At 35.2% G+C, this 13,930-nt stretch overlaps 1 protein-coding gene and 1 long non-coding RNA gene across 2 annotated transcripts in view; one reads left to right on the top strand and one right to left on the bottom strand.

Annotated features, from left to right (window-relative positions):
* The window catches only part of LOC136026463 (uncharacterized), a 100,064-nt gene that overhangs the window by 72,819 nt on the left and 13,315 nt on the right, over positions 1 to 13,930 (top strand). The window lies entirely within an intron of this gene.
* Positions 1 to 13,930, bottom strand: part of LOC136026462 (SHC-transforming protein 3-like) — a 149,291-nt gene that overhangs the window by 128,130 nt on the left and 7,231 nt on the right. The gene's annotated exons all lie outside the window — the stretch shown is intronic.

Below are 13,930 nucleotides of genomic sequence, written 5' to 3'. Positions count from 1 at the left end.
GACGTTTTCGAAACTGTTTCGGATGCCTGTTTTCATTAATTTGAGGAGACTAAACAAACGCTCAGCTGGTCCATTACTAAAGGATAACGAAAACATCAGTGATATACCCTTCCGCAATTCTGAGTACTTGATTTCACCAATGCAAGTCTTCAGACTAAGTATCTTCATCCAGTACTGCTCAACTGACAGTTCTTCAACTTTGGCATCTCCCAAATGAAGCTTAGTGACATCGGTCATTGCCTGAGATCTCCTTTCGACTTCCTTTTTTTGGCGCAACACTTTTCTTGTAGAACAGGAAATCTCGTAAATAGTGGCCTTAGAGATTTTGGCTTCAAATTTCTTGCATTCCTTGGTTCAACCAATGGCAAAATGTCATAAATTTCGTCTTCAAACTTGAAACGGTCTTGAATCTGCTTGATTAGGATTATATAATAGTTCTGACAAGACTGGTAAAAGAGATCAATATTATCACTTGGCTCTCGAGCATTTGCGAGTTCTTGCATTGAATCGGTTGCAGCTATTCCCACAAATATCTGGTTTAAAGGCAGGTACTCACTTGAAAGGTAAGGATTCTGTTCGGTAAACAAAACAACACTGCGAATACAGTCTAGTTCCAGGAAATTAGACGCAACATCATTCACAAGTTTTCTGACACTTGCCTTTAGGAAATGAAGAAGTGGAAGCTCACATTGAAAAACTGTGATGATTTCATCAGAGAGGCGAAGAGAGTAGTCCATAAATTTAAGGTATGGCTTTGTCACCTTACTTTGTAATGTTGACAAGATAAGGTCATTGGTTGTAGTTGAGTCGTCAAACGTAGTTTCTATGAAATAATGAGTAAGAGCAGCCTGGTGCTCAATAAGCCTCCTTATGCAGGCCTGAAGGGACAACCAACGGGTATGTTCTGGTGCAAGAATTGGGAGTGCTTTGTAATCAAGGAGCGTCTGAAATTAAGCATACTTATCTCGCATGGAAGCACTCCTCGAAAAGTGGGCATAGATATTTCGTGCTAAATCTTCTAGCGTCTTGGGAAGTGACAAGCATGCACAGGATGAACATAAGCGAATAAGATGGCACGCGCATTTCACATTCAAGATATGAGGCACCATGGCTTTCATTAGATTTGAAGCAGATGACGTTCCAAACATGACGTTAGTAGTAACCACACAAAATCCAATGATATTTTGCCAGGGAATCGAGTTTTTTCCAATGACTTGTTTGATGGAATTAGTCAGACCCTCAGCGGTTAGTGATCCGTCACTACACTTGACCATTTCCAATGTTTCAACAGGAACTGTTTGAAAAAATCAAAGTTTCACTGAAAATCCTTACTGTAACCCAGACTTCTCTGAAAATCCTTTCTTTACCCAAGATTTCCCTTTGTCCCTATATTCAAAATAAGTATCCCTAAGAGAAGTGATTTCTCCCTAAAATAGGGTAATATCCCAAAAAGTAGAAGCCCTGATTTCAACATCCAGTTATAAGCCGTCTTTACCAGACGGCTATCTGGCAAATGAAATAGCTGTAACCAAATTTTGATCATCTATATGATTCTCATACAGCTTTTTTAAAAATACATATACTACAGAGACTCCAATTGGTCTCTCCAATGGGCAACCAGTGAAACCTTAGTCATAAAGTGGTGCTCGTGCTTGTGCGTTTTCATATTTAAAATACCCATTATGTGTTTTTGCAGGAGTAGAGCCCATGCAGCTGCTTTTTGCCGAGAAATAATCAACTTAATTTGTTCAGTCCAGTTCCCATTTCCTTGAAGCACATATCCTAAATACTTATATCTGGGGGCTACCTTAATTGACTCAGTTTTACACGTAAATGAAAAATCATATTGTCCACTGGGTTTACTGATATGAAAGATGACAATCTCGGTCTTGGATGAATTTAGCTTCAATTTCTTTATTTCTGAGTATATATGTCTCCCATGTATTCTTTTTCTCTCCACACTGAGGAAGCTATACCTACTCTTCATTGATTTTTAAAAGGCGTTGGATTCTGTTGACCGAGACACTTTATGGAAGATTTTGAAATATTACAGAGTACCTCTTAAACTAGTCAAAATGATAATTGCACTATATGAGGATGGTGAATGCTGTGTATGCACAGAAAATGGGGACACACGTTTCTTCAAGATAATGTCTGGCGTCAAACAAGGATGTATCCTGTCCCCGTTTCTGTTTGTCATTGTCATGGAAAATGACAGTCTTCAGGCATTGGAGTGAAGATTAGCAGCCGATAGATCTCTGATCTGGACTTCGCATATGACGTTATTCTTCTTGAAGAAGCGAACTGCAACTGCAGCTGCTGCTCGACGCCATAGACGAAAAGGCCAAGAAAATGGCACTTGCGGTAAATTTCAGTAAAACAAAGAGTATGGCCACATCTGACTCCCCGCTAATGCTAAAATGCAAAGATAAAACAATTTAAAAAAATTTAAGTATCTCAGGAGTTGGATTGAATGCGATGGTGAAATAGCCGACGAAATCAAGAGGAAAATTGGACAAGCGACATCGGCTTTTAGCAAGTTGAAACCGGTCTGGCGGAGTAATAAATACTTTATGCGCTTGGAGCTCCGCCTCCTGAATAGCAATGTGATGTCTATCCTCCTCTATGCTAGTGAATGCTGGAAACTAAACACCCAACTGGAGAAACGTGTCCTAGCCTTCGAAAACATATGCCTTAGGAGAATCCTGAAAATATCGTGGCAGGAAAAGGTCACCAGCATAGAAGTTCGCCGACGAACCGGTCAGCCATTAGTTACTGACTTTCTGAAATGTTGGAGATGGACATACCTTGCCCACGTCCTCCGTATGCCAGAGTACAGAATACAGTATATAAGTGGCGGCCAGAGGAGAGGTGAAAAAGAAGTCTACCTAGACACATCTTACTATGATAGTACGACCGAGACCTGAAAAATGCGGAGATGTCTCTTCAACCACAGTGGGAGGACGTGACGCTGTAGCTCAGCTCCGAGATGTCTGGTGAGGTTTCGTAGACGCCCTATCTACCACCCCTGGCTCTGAAGGATCTAAGGTCTAAGGTAAGGTCCACACTTATCTTACAGTCGTAGTACAGATTTTCGTAGAAATTTGAGAGATCAGAGTCATTAATTGCACTCTTAAGTAACCGTCCTAAATGATTGGATTCTAATAATTAGGAGTAGTTAATATCATACTGAAATTGTCCAAAATCACAACACTAACATGTTGACAAATTTTGCAAATGGTATTGCAGCAATATGATCGATATTTGTAGAAACTTGGGACTTGGGAGAACGCTTATCTGATCGCAACCTGAACTGATCTTAGGGCTTCTTTTAGCATTCTACATGGATTGGAGTGCTTCTTGAGACCCCTTCGATACACCATGTGTCCTAGAGCTCTTGCAAAACCACATGTGGCATCGAATGCAAAGTGGGATTTTAACCAAAAGGCTGGAAAAGTAAAGAAAATATGACTGGGGGTGGCATGATCCTCCAAAACTGCATTCTTTTTTGTTTCTTGTATTTGAAACATATTTTCCCAATTGAATAAAAAATCACAAAGATGCAAAAATGGATTATGATAGATAGATAAGGAAATGAATTTTCTAGCATAAGATTACGAATACAGGAATATAACTGAAACAATTTAAAAACAAAAATGACAACCAAACTCAATGGCCGCCCTCACCAGACACAAAAAATTTCATAATTATTGAGTCTTCTTTAACAAGACCAGGAAATGTACGACTTCACTTTTGTGGGCTTTTGACTATTTTTTTTTTAACATTAAAGTTCTTCCACTTATGGATTAACCTGGAAAACAACCTGAAAATTAACTATTCACCCTTGATTGAAAGAATTTCCAATATTTTACAGAATATTACGACAGGAGTAAACACAAAAAAGGGACATAGAAATGAATTATAAATTTGCCAAAACTCCAAAAATACCAATTACATGAAAAATATTGGAAAACAAGAATAAGGCGTATACATCACCATATATAAAACAGAACAAAACCATCGCTTTACTTGCTTACTGTTTATTTATTTAAAAAATTCCTGGCATATTTAATTGATGTAAACAGAATAAGTTTTTCGAATGGCTGCGCGAAAAACATAATTCTAGTAGATTTCGCTAGGTAAAATTTGAAGAAATTCAAAAGTTTTCATACCAACTCATTCCATGTAATTCTTTTAAAAGGATTCACCATAACCGAGCTCTGGACAGATTAGATTTTCGGCGAAAATATTATATGACAACTTGCCATGTAAGTCCTTTTGACAATCTAGGTCATATAGTCCAATTTTGTGTCCCTTCTCTGAACTAAACGGCAAATAGAAAATGAAAGACATTCTTTAAAATTATAAAGCTAAAGACCAGTCTCTTCAAAGATCTAGTATCATACAGAATTTTTATAAGGCCTTCGAACAACATTAAACAAAATTATGATTTAAGACAATGATTTCTTACAATAGAAAGAATCCAATGAAGGAGATACCAACGACACAGTTTTTCGGGTCAATAAAAATCTTCGACTTCTGATGCACGTATAAGATGAATAAATTAAAAATTACCAAGGGTTAAACAAACTACCCTGTTAAAGAGTTTTTAAACTCTATAAGGCTCTGTGTTTTTGTTCATGCTTTTTCTTTTTGTTTATGCTTATTCTATTTTTATTTTTATTTTTTTTAGAGCTAAATAGGATATACTGCAAAAAGTAAAGATTTGAAACCATGAACCTCTAACTTAGCCAAAAAAAGAGGAATAAATATTAAAAAAAAACTATGGCTTGTTTACACTACACCGTAGAACTATTCACACTGCCATAGCATAAAACTTTGCGTTATGTTATTCTTAAAGAGCAAGCTTTGTACGTTCTGTAGGCGGTGCTAGTAGACTATAGCTGGACTTGGAAATTTTTGTTACGTCTTTTTAGAATTTTACGCTACTTAGAATTTAGATGCTCAGAATTTAGAAGTTACTTAGAATTTTACATCAGGTCAGTTTATGTTGCGTCATGGAAAAGTCAATAGCCAAAGCTAATGGTAGCAACAACATGAGCTTTCTAGATGGGAAATAAATAAATTTTGAGAATAAAATGAAAAGTAGACTTTCCATAAAAAGCCCCTCACGTCCAATAAAAGATTGAATTTCCTTCTCCATTCCGTATTTTTATTTTTGAATAGTTTGCTTCTGATGATTTCAGACCATGAATTTGAGGGTTTTATGAGTTTTTACATTAGACCAGCGCAAAAAGACTTGACCAAATGCGAAAAGTTATGCTTAACGTAACATCATTGAGCCAATTACCATAGAAAATTACGTACCTAATGTGAAGTCCGTTTTAATCAAACGTAACTTTCTATATATAGCCATGCCCTTTTTTCAATGTACTAAAAAAAGAAAAATCTAGACCATTCATGCTAGAGATGCATAAATATTTACAAAATAATGTTGGAGCCTCAATAAAGTTAAATCGGCTTTAAAAACCCAAAAATATGAACTGAAAAAAGAGAAAATACCAGAAATTCGTCGTCATGGTAACAACCGTGCAACATTCCAAGGTCAAAGCTGAGCTGCCGACCGTAGAACGCAACGTGAGGCGACTCTGCCTCTATTTGCGAGTACTGAAGGAAAATATCAACCAATAACATAGAAAACAAAGAAAAATTTGCAACGAAAAGACTCTTGGTGAACTATTGATGGTTTTAGGTCCAATTAAACTCCACAAATTCAAAAAAAGCTACGACGTTAAGCATTCTCGAAAAATGACAAGATATCAACAAACGACATTGAACTTTGTTTTTTAAAGAGGAAAGACTGGCAGCGAGCAAGACTTAGAGAGTGTTGTGCTGCATTCAGAGACATAGCTCCAGCATTTTTATTGGGGGGGGGCAAAAGGTTTCTACATCAAGTAAGTCAAGGGGCATTGCTATATAATAATTTTCTCCAAATTATTGGGGGGAGGGTTAATGCCCCATTGACCCCCCCCCAAACGACGCTGCTTACTGCAGCTATGCATATATTTTGCTGGAACTTTGATTAGGTAAACTGTTCGATTTCGCAAATATAATAAGAATAAGATGCAAAAAATCAAATGTAGATGACGTGACAGTAATGCTATAGCAGTACAGCCCATTTTAGACACTGATATAACTACACATTTTATTCTACAATAGACTTGGTTGTTTTATAGGAAATCCATTATTTCAAGCTACACTTGAAGGATAATTAACTTGTTTAAGCTGCACATACGAAGTTTGCACGTCCAAGAACTTCCAAAAAAATTGTTCCGAGTTTTCAGCCATTTGTAATACTGACTTCACTTTTCCTAGCTTACCAGATTTAGTGAGCAATGATCTGAACGGCCCGCACGTTCATAGAATTTGTTCTAGGGTAGGGCACAGACACAAGTCCTCTGCTTTCCAGCTCGCTTGCTTATGGCAAAATACGCATGAAGATAATATCATATTACATTTAGAATTTAATTTGTTTTCCAATGTTCTGGATTTAGCAAGCTGTATCCCCGATTTTATTTACCTTTTAATTACTCGAGGACCAGGATCAGCAAAGTACTTCCTTGACTTGAAATCCTGACGGGTGCCCAATGGTTCCAAAAACCCAATGTCAGTTTGAACAGCCATTTATGTGAACATAGTTCATCCCCTGAATTTGTTTTTGTTCCTTAGAGTTTCGTTCACACTGAAAATAAGCCACCCTAACCACCCTTTGAATTCTTGCTGTACCCAAGTACACAAGCTGGATAACAGTTTTATGCTCCGATGGGGAGCGGAGTCTTAGTTGCCTTAGTTGACCATACTGTTTTGAACATCAGCCTAACAATTCAATTACCCCTTACATAATGACTACATGCACTTCAAAGCGCTTGAGCATGTCCATCTTGAAGTCTTCATTTACCAGAAGTTTCAGTAACCAGAATGGATAAATAGATACCAAACAAAGGCAGGTCTTTGTTTATTGAGCTTCTTTTAGGACTTTAGAATAGTTTAACCAAACAATTTATCTCTTTCTTTTCAATTCCATTTTATAAATTAGCAAGAAAGTTTCATTTGTTCAATTCCCTAGCCCTTTGTTATGCTTTTCTAATTTTTTCTGTCTGCAAAACTCTTGTTTTGATTTTGTATTTTTTGTTCCCTTCTACTGCCTTAGGGAAAACCACATGATTCTACATGTTTGACAGGCATGTCTAGCTTTTCTTACAGTCTTCATCTCCCTAACGTCAAAACTCACTTTTTTTTTATTTATTTGCATTTCAGTTTGAAGAGAAGAGTAACAATGAGTGAAGGCTATGATTCGTCTTTCTAAAACTTAGGATGTCCCAGAGCTGGATTATCGTGAACTGATTTTTATTATCTTCAACTAAAAATGGTTCAGATGTAGCCCTTAAAATGTTTAAAAAACATTAAATGGGCTAACATTGCAGTCCATTTGGCAATCATATTAACAAACTTTGCTGGCAATTTTGTTTTGTTTGTTATCTTTGAACGAAAATAGTATCATTAATTACAATTGAGTTTTGGAACAGACCTTAAGCTACACGGTAATGGATAGTTACGAAAAATGAAAATCTGAAATTTTTGAAAAACAAAAATATTAAAGGAATTTTCCAAGACATTAAAGGAAATCCCAAGAAATTAGATGTTCTTGGGAATTATTTACTGTGAAATTGTTTTTTTTAGAAAAAATTTTATTAAAGAGAAGCATCGACTACTAAAAGAACAATAATAACAAAATCAGCATTCTTACTGCCTGGAATAAAACAATTTTATGAAGATATTTGAACATTTTCTCCAGGTTATACTGGATAACCCTAAGAATTTTGACAATAGTCAGAAATCTAATCAATAAAATTTTAAGATTAGGAGACGAGAGGGAAATCGATATTACAGACTACCCAGGTCAAATTTGAAATAAATTGGCAAAACTATTGTAAATTCAAGTAAAGAAAGGTCTCAAATGCTAAAATAAATAATAATAATAACAAAATAAGAACCCCTTGGATCAATCATGGAACAATATTTAGAAAGTAGCAAGTGGTAAAACTATAGTAAAATCAGAGTTAAATCGGTGAAGTAACAATAAAATGGAAAGCTTTCTTTCCATTTACATGAAATCAATGGTTTTAAACATCTTTACATCCTGACTCTCTCTTGATATTTTCCTATTTTCTTGATCTTTACATCCTTATAACTGACTTAAATTTTATGTCTTATTCGCTTATATTCATTTTTAAAACCATTGATTTATACTAAAAATCTTTGTTGAAGTCTGTAGATTCATTATTTCCGCTTCCTGGCTCACTCTGCTTAATTGGACTCACAGATATAGACGCTGGTTCAGTGAATGTAGTTCTAGACACTTAGAAATTAGAAAGGAAAGCTACGAACGAACGGGAGGTTAAACAATCGAAGAATTAACAAAATAAAAAGATAAATCTCTGAAGCTCAAGTTATTAGAGCGGCTTGCTCGTAAAATATTAATAGGGCTTATCAATTAATAAAACAACACAAACTCTCTTTATTTTTCCAAAGAACTACTGTGGTCCCTACCCGATGTCTACTGTGGAACTACCCGATGTCCCGCTCTGATAAGGATATGATGACGCAAGTCCTGCGTTATGGTCATCCTGCCCTGTTGTTTTTATTGTCAAAAATTATGTATTTACCATTTTTAATTACCTACTATTTCTTACAGTGTTTTTTTTTATTGCTATGACTATCTAAAAAAAATTCGAAATTTCCTAAAAGATCTGAAAAAGGGTAAGCCTATTTAGTACCCATAGGCCACGTTATTATTACCGGTTATTCAAACATCAGATCGATGAATTAACCTAAATAGATATTGATAATAAAAATGAAATAATTTATGAGTTTATAAACAGGCTTTGCAACAAAACTTTGATTTGGCTAAAAATTTCGGAATGGAATTATGCGAAGAACAGGGAAGTTTCTCGAACAGCGTAGGTTTCCTATAGACAACTTAGAGACTATAACATGGTAATGATAAGACTTCTGACATTTCTTGAGTTTTTGAGAGAAAATTGTACTTCAGACAAATTTGAAAAACATATAACCTATCTTCTTACAAAAGGAAATAAAAAGGATAAACTGACATTTTAGCGGCGAGAATAAATTTGCGCTTGAAGTTCAAACAAGCACTCTGAATTCAGAGTTCAAGAGGGAGGTCATTCAGTAAGTTCTATTAAGAGCTATTTTTTTGAACTTCTCACGCAAATAGGTTGTCTTTTTACACCAAATTAATAGGGAGAATCTAAACTACGCATCTCTGATTGAATGGTATACATCTGAATCAGAGATGTGTTTTTTCGTACTTTCTATAGTTTCGTTAAAGAAAATTGGAATTTACTGTGAAAAGTTGGATTAAAAGCTATTTTGCGAAAGACAGTTCAGACGAGTTTCCAAAAAACAACCTACTTTTTCACAAAACAAAGAATGGGTTTTGACTCTGATAAAGATTAAATAAAAAAAAACTAGTTTTTTTTTAACTGAAAGTAAGGAGCGACATTAAAACTTAAAACGAACAGAAATTACTCCGTATATGAAATGGGTTGTCCCCTCCTCAACGCCTCGCTCTTTACGCTAAAGTTTTTAATTGTTTTAAAAATTAGAATTGTGGCAAAGAGTCAAACTTTAGCGTAAAGAGCGAGGGATTGCGGAGGGGAAAACCTATTTCATATACGGGGTAATTTCTGTTCGTTTTAAGTTTTAATGTCGCTCCTTACTTTCAGTTAAAAAAAACTAGTTTTTTAAAATTTAATTTCTGAACGTTTTTGAATTAATGCATGTTTGATTTTGGCTCTCCGCACATAAATTATTAAAATCAAATTTGCATACTAATTCTTTTTTTTGGCTAAATGGCTTTCTCTTAATTTTGATCAGACGATTTTGAGAAATAAGGGGTGGGGAAGGAGGCGTAGTTGCCCTCCAATTTTTCGGTTACTTAAAAAGGCAACTAGAACTTTTAATTTTTAAAGAACATTTTTATTAGCAAAAATATACATAACTTAAGAATTAACTTGCGGAACAAACTTTTATATTCTTATAGTTTAATTATGTATATGAGGGGGGTTTGTCCCCTCGTTAATAGCTCTCTCTTTATACTAAATCTTAAGTTTTGTCCCATTTCTTTAAAAATGACCCCCTGAATCAGAAAGGCCGTAGAATAAGTAGTTGAAATTACTAAAAATACTTTAGCATAAAGAGCGAGGTATTTATCTCCTCCTAAATACCTCGCTCTTTATGCTAAAGTATTTTTAGAACCCCTAATATGCTTAATAATCTCTGTTCGTTTTAAGTTATAATGCTACTCCTTACTTTCAATTGAAAAAACTTTTTCATGTTTATTTTTTCATTGTTTTTTTTTTACACTAATGCTAGAAAATCCTGCGCCCTTTTCATTGAGTTTCTCCTCCCCCATGACATATTCTTCCAAGGAAAGATCCTCCCACATAGCCTCATCCCCTTAACCCAACCCCCCAAACCAAAAGCATCCCCCTGAAAATGTCTGTACACTTCCCAATAACCATTACTGTATGTAAACACTGGTCAAAGTTTGTAACTTGCAGCCCCTCCCCCAGGGACTGTGGGGGAGTAAGTCATCCCCAAAGACATAGTTATTATGGTTTTCGACTTTGCGGAACAAAATGGCTTTCTCAAAATTCTGATCTGTTGACTTTGGGAAAAAATCAGCGTGGGAGGGAGCCTAAGTGCCCTCCAATTTTTTTGGTCTCTTAAAAAGGGCACTAGAACTTTTCATTTCCATTAGAATGAGCCCTCTTGCGATATTCTAGGACCACTTGGTCGATACGATGACCCCTGGGGAAAAAAACCAACAAACAAAGAAACAAATAAACACTCACCCGTGATCTGTCTTCTGGCAAAAAATACGAAATTCCACATTTTTGTAGATAGGAGCTTGAAACTTTTGTTATAGGGTTCTCTGATACGCTGAATGTGATGGTATGATTTTATGATTCTATGACTTTTAGGGGGTGTTTCCCCCTATTTTCCAAAATAAGGTAAATTTTCTCAGGCTCGTAACTTTTGATGACAAAGACAAAATTTGATGAAACTTATATATTTAACATCAGCATGAAAATCCAATTCTTTTTATGTATCTTTTAGCATCAAAATTCCGATTTTTAGAGTGTCGTTTACTTTGAGCCGGGTCGCTCCTTACTACAGTTCGTTACCACAAACTGTTTGATAAATAGTAAGTAAGTTTATTTTTAATGTGGTCCACGACGGGCTTTTCCAACGTTCGTTGGAATAAGGGAAGTATCAAAATTTGAGCTCTGGATGCGAAATATAGCCAAAAACATATCTACAAAGTAGGAAATTGTTAAGTCACTATTGAATAAAAACAACATTTAAAGAAATAAATAAAACATGTCCAAGGTAGGGAGAGGGGTAGGTAACGTTATTGACTTTTAATATTTTGTGATATTCAAAACGTTTTTTAGGTATCCCCCTCCCTCATTGCTCCGTAGATTTATTCTGCTAAGGGAGGTTTAATTGCCTTTGAATCTTATCAAATCGATAGTAGCGAATTATCAGTGCGGAAAAAATCCATTATACCCCCTAATTTTACAGAGATCTTTTGTCCAAAGAATAGAGCGAAATGTATCACTGTAATTTTCATCTCCTCAAGCTTTAGAGGAATTTGAGCTTGGAAATGAAATAACAGGCATTTATCACATATATTTTATTGCATAAAATGGGTGACATTTCAACTATAATCTTAATACTAAGTTATCATGATAGTATAATGCGAATAAAATAGTGCGCAATATTACATATAACACGACAATTTAATAAAAATTTAAAACTAGTAGAATAAATACAAATACATGACTTGAGAAACTTTTGGATTTGAATGTATATAAAGAAATGATAAGTTGGAAATATAGCTTCCAGAATAAAAATTGAGTTTGTCTTGTTTGTCTTCTTTTTGTTTAGTCTTCTTTTTGTTCTTTTTTTCTTTTTTGTTTAGTCTTCTTTTTGTTTAGTTGTCTTCTTTTTGTTTTTTGTAATATTTGTTGTCTCCTTTAGAAAAAAAGTCTGAGGTCAAATAGATGTTTTTTGGCTTATCCCGAAAATACATATACCCATAGCCTTTGGGCCAGTACCCACACCCAGGGTCGTGTAAAGGATTTTTTTTTGGGGGGGGGAGTGGGGTACCAAAGATTCTTTTCGGGGACATGAGAAAAGGGCTTATCAAGGAAATAGGGGAGGGTGAGTTTACCTCTCATGGACTTTCTCCAACGGATTCAAACAAGATCTCTTTTTTTACTGTATCTTTAAGACTATGGAGAAGCATTTTCTTTTAGTTTTTCTTTTAAGTATATTTTTTGAAGCTTTAAGACCATCCTACGAGTTGGAAAAGTGCTGATGAGGGAGGGGGGTAACCCAACCCCTCTTGATATGACTCTGCCCATACCTATATACCTTTTCCTACAGCTCATACTGTACGGGTAATATTTTTGAAAGTTTTTTTTTATACAAAATTCATACATTTCAAGTTTGAAAACATGTAATTTATAGTGATATTGTTTTAATACTAAATTTCTAAAATTTTATCCACTAATTTATTTAGCAATCGTGGTTTTTGCGTATGGTAATTTCCTTTAAAAAAGCAAAAAAAGCTCAAACTTGGATAAGAAAAATGAATTCCAGAAATTTTTAGAGGATATTATTGGGCCGTGAATACATAATGGTTGCACTGTGTCGCTTAGCGTAGTTAGTGAGCAACAAATCAAAATGAAATAACACTAACGTCGTTACAGCTTTACCATTAAGACACATCAATTATTCGAAATTAGTTGATGTGTCCTAAATTTATTTTCCTCATTTTCATCAGAGACACTTCTTTAAAAGAAGAGGACAAGAAGGTAGATAAACTATTTTTGAATTGCCTTTGGGAAGAGAGGATACCCTGAAATATTTTCTTCAAAAGCTATTTACAGAGTAGTCATTGAAATACAAATCATCTCACTAAATTCAATCCTCCAACCAGGTAAATATGCCAAACAAATTGAAAGTAGGACAGGGTCAGATCTAGTGGGTCTATAGGAGGCAAGCGCGAAGGGAAGCACGCTCAGGAGCAACAAAACATGCTTAAATTGTAATATTTTGGATAAAAACTGTAATATTTACATTATTGATGGTGTAGCATCAATACTTTTATTCCCCCCCCCCGGATAAAAAACCCAGTTCCGGCTGTGTAATATGGATCTAAATTAACTATATACCTTGACTTATTCTTTCCCATAAACACGACTTATCATCAAATCTTCCTCGCTGTCATCAGAGACACATCCTTAGAGGAAGAGATCGGGACCTCTTTCCTATTTTTTACCAACCTTCGGAAAGAGAAGATATCCTGAAAAGTTTCCTTCAAAAACCTTTACCAAATAGTCGTTAAAACACAAATTACCTTACTCGATTCAATCCTCCAACCAGATAAATATGCCAAATAAAGTGACAGGAGTGAGCTAGTACCCTCACTAAAAGTGTCCCTAGAGCCAAGTTAACCGTATGCCTTCACTTATCCTTTCTCCTAAACACGACTGATTATCAAATCTTCCAATGCTACTCTTCCCTGGTTAGGGAACACTGCGCGCTAATAGAGTTTTGAAAGATTATTTCTTTAATTAATTACAGATTCTAGGAAAACTCTCCCAGAGATATTTAGCAAGTTTGCTGATATGCAATAATTTTCCCACGATTTAACAACAAAATTAATTTAGGATTTATTTGCAAGATCTAAATATTCAAGGGAAATGGTAATCTTATAAGAATCCATAATAAAAACGTAATAGACCATTCTTGGACGTTTTGAAGAAGGGTAAGAATTCGAGGGCAATTAAGACAGAGCTTGCGGAATGTC

This window comes from Artemia franciscana, chromosome 4 (assembly GCF_032884065.1).
Source record: "Artemia franciscana chromosome 4, ASM3288406v1, whole genome shotgun sequence".
In the NCBI taxonomy this organism is placed as follows: Eukaryota; Metazoa; Arthropoda; class Branchiopoda; order Anostraca; family Artemiidae; genus Artemia; species Artemia franciscana.
The sequence above is the reverse complement of the archived record's forward strand: the minus strand, read 5'-3'. Positions and strand labels throughout refer to the sequence as shown.